Genomic DNA, 3,745 nt, shown 5'->3' on the forward strand with positions numbered 1-3,745 from the left:
AAAAAAAAAAAAAAAGAAAAATTCCTTTAGCTATTCTTTTAGTTTAGGTCTGCTGGCAACATACTCTTTCAGTTCTTCATCATCTGGGAAATTTCTCCTTTATTCCTGAAAGATATCAAATTCTGGGATGACATTTATTTTCTTTCAGCACTTGAATAATACTTTCTTCTGGCCGCCAAGGTTTTTGATAGAAAATCTGCTGGTATTTGAATTGATTTTCTCTTTTAGAATTTTTTTCTGTATGCTTTCAAATGTCTTCTTTTAGTTTTTAGAAGGCTAATTATGATATGTTTTAGCGTGGGATTCTTTGAGGCTGTAATTGTTAATTTTGCTTGGCATCTTGAGTTAGAAGGTTTATGCCTCATCAAATTTGAGTAGTGTTAAATGATTATTTCTTGAAATATTTTTTTGGCCTTACCTTTCTCTTTTCAGTTTTTCGATAACATAAAAACTGGTTCATTTATTATGGACCCACCAGTCACCAAAGCATCTTTTTTTGTTTGTTTGTTTGTTTTTCAAATCTGTTTTCTCTCTATTGTTCAGTTGAGCAATTTCCATTATTCTGATTTACGGGGTCTTTTCTCTGTCCCTCTGTCCTACTGTTGAGCCAATCCACAAAGTATTTCATTTCGTTATTTGTATTTTTCAGTTCTAAAATTTCTACTTTTTCTTCTATACTTTTTGCCTTTACTGAAACTCTCTATTTCCTTGCTGATAGTTTCTATTTTTAAATCTGCTTCAAGCATGCTCATACTTGTTTTTAAAGGAAATTTATTGTGGCTGCTTCAAAATCTTTGTCAAATAATTCTAACATCTCTGATCTGTTGTGCAAATCAGTTATTTTCATACACTAATTATCTTTTACATTTAGTTTTAGAATTTTCTGGTTCTTGGTATGAATCATTTCTTGAAATGTGAACTTTTAAAATTATAAGACTCTGGATCTGATTTTAACCTGTTGTTGTAGCTCGATTTCTCTGACATGGGTGCAGTGTCTGCCTCCTTACTGCCAGGTGGGAGTAAAATTACAGATTCCCCACTGAGTCCACTTGCCAAGGTGGGGGAACCTCTTTAGCACTGGGTGGATATAAGAGTTTCAGCCTTGCCTGACACCATGTCTCATGCACAAATGTCTTTATTACTAATGAGTGATCAGAAGGTCCTGACTGTCCCCTAGTCCTAGTCCTCCTCTTAAAAGCTCTGGTGAGGAATAGGGGGAGCCCCTCATTCTGCTGGGTTGGGCTGGAAGTCCAGGCTCACCATGTGGCATCCACAGACCACATGGGGGAGGGGTTGCCTCACCAACTCTGGTGGGAGTCATGAACGTCTTGGCTCCCTGTGTGGACTTCCCTAATACAACCCCAGTGGGGGGTGTGTGTGCACAACTTATTATAATCAAGAAAGAATGGAGTTTCAGGTCTCTGTTTAGCCTTTACTGAAATGGAAAGAGGAATCAAAGTTTTTTTTCCGTGTTGTTTGGCTAGAGTATAGCAGTTACTGTCTTAATTTCCTTTTCCATATTGCTGTTCTGCCCAAAGATTTTAGTTGTATTTTGTGGGAGGAATAAGGAAAAGTACATCTACTCCATCTTCCTGGAAACAGTGTGAAGGCTTAAAAAAAAAAAAATTCAGAAACAATTTTTCACTGCTATAAGATTCATATTCCCTCTATTCAATCAAACCCAAATTTTATAGCGTATTTTACTCTAGAAACAGAAATCTCTCCACTCTTTTTTCATTCCTAAAGGTTTAAAAATAAAACCTCTAAGCTTTTTCCATTCCTCAAGTTGATATTTCCTTACTTTGACTTTAATAAATGCTTTCATCGAATGGCAGTTGATCAGATGGTTTGTGTGACCTGATAGGGTGACACAGAAACTCTTTTCAAACTGAAAGAATATTCAAAGCCTTTACTCTTTCCACTAGTAAAGCTGCTTTATAAATGCCAGATTCTTTTAAAATTGTGTTCCTTGTAACTACATGTATTATTCATCTGACTGAGGTATCCCACTCTGTCAACGGGGAAAATTGCAAGAAATCTATCTCTGAGCTTCCCTTTGATGCTGTGAGAAGATTCAGAATGAGTGGCCTGGAAGATGATTGCATTTTTCCTTTACCTTCTGGTTAAAATGACAATATCTGCCTCATCTTTATATCACCATATGACATGTTGCCAAGAAGAATGACCCTAAAAGCTTGAGTCACCCAAGAAAAGCAAGTTGTGTGATCCAAATGTCACTGAGGAGTTACCCATGCTGACAAATGACTATATACTTTTCTTTTACCTCATACACGATGCTTCCTGAATGAGGCACAGAGCAACTTAATTCGTAAGGTAGTAATAGCGGCTCACATAAATTGCCAAGTGTAATATCTCCTTCTCAGTCCACAATTTAAAAGGCTAGGTCTTAGGGCTGTGCCTGTGGTTCAAAGGAGTAGAGCGCCAGCCCCATATGCCAGAGATGGCAGGTTCAAACCCAGCCCCAGCCAAAAAACTGCAAAAGAAAAAAAAGCCAGGTCTTAAATGAGATGGAATTAAACAAAGGTAAGACTGGAAAGCTCTTTAGTGGTCACTGAATTATCACCCCCTTCCTTTATCTGCCATTGCACAGGTGAGGGAGCCAGGCAGTTTCATGACTTGTCCTCAGTAGGGCCAAAATGAAGACATGCATCCACACAGCTGGCTCTCAGCTGAAGCTCTTTTATAGATTCCGTATGTTCACAAATAATGACTTTCAAAATGTTGGCTGATGATATTGTCCTAGACGGAAAATTATCCAACTACCATAGAAGTGCAAATTATCTGAGCTTTGGGAACTCATTCTCATAAGAGTCAAGAATTTGATGACTAAACCATTCAAAAACACTAAGTAAGGAACTGCAGGAAATGGGCTGTGACTCATTCGGTGGGTAGCACTCTTTTCCTTGTGACAACCTATTCCCAAGTTGTCTTTATGGTCAGCTGAAAAATGTGCCAAATGTGGGTCGGGTCCCTCCAAGGTCTCCACAAATTCCATAGTACAGCAAACATTTACTCATCTTCCAAAGTGAGTCCTAGTTGGCCAATAGTTCTAGGACTCCTTTTTGATTCTGTTTTGGAGAATGACTTCTAACTCACCAATATTTTCCTAAAAGCTTAAATTAAATGTGGTTTCCATCTTTTTTTTTTTTTTTTTTTGCTATCTTAAATTATGTAGCTTTTTTACACAGATGTTTAAAATGTGGTAGATTCTATACAGAGTAATTAGGGTACTAGCAGTTCATTAAATAGCTTATGTTTAAATATAACCTATCTTCACGTGAAGGTTTCAATATGAGTTTGTATAATCTAGTATGTTTTATGAAATATATTTGATATTAAAAACCACATTAGTGTTTCTGTTACAACTTGCTGTCAGAAAAAAATAGAATGTAAAAATGCCACATAAAAGCAAGAGGTTAATTTTGTTACAATAACTATGTTTTCTTTTATCCAAATCAGGGACCTGCTAATACAGATCTCATGATTCTCAGAGACTCGGGGAAACTAAGATCTCAGGATAAGATCTGTTAATCTTTAAAGGGTTTATTGTGGAATAGATTAGAATTCTTGTAAATTTCATCTTGATTATTTTTTGAACATTTTATATCTATTAGAGCTTGGTTTTTGCAAATCTGACAATATTTCACATCAAATAGCACATAAAAACAATATGTGAACTTTGGTTAAGTAAGTGAGGCAAGGAGGGAGTAGTGTTGATAGAAGG

The sequence above is a fragment of the Otolemur garnettii genome, unplaced genomic scaffold (genome assembly GCF_000181295.1).
Source record: "Otolemur garnettii isolate 467f Iridium unplaced genomic scaffold, OtoGar3 scaffold00131, whole genome shotgun sequence".
Taxonomy (NCBI): domain Eukaryota; kingdom Metazoa; phylum Chordata; class Mammalia; order Primates; family Galagidae; genus Otolemur; species Otolemur garnettii.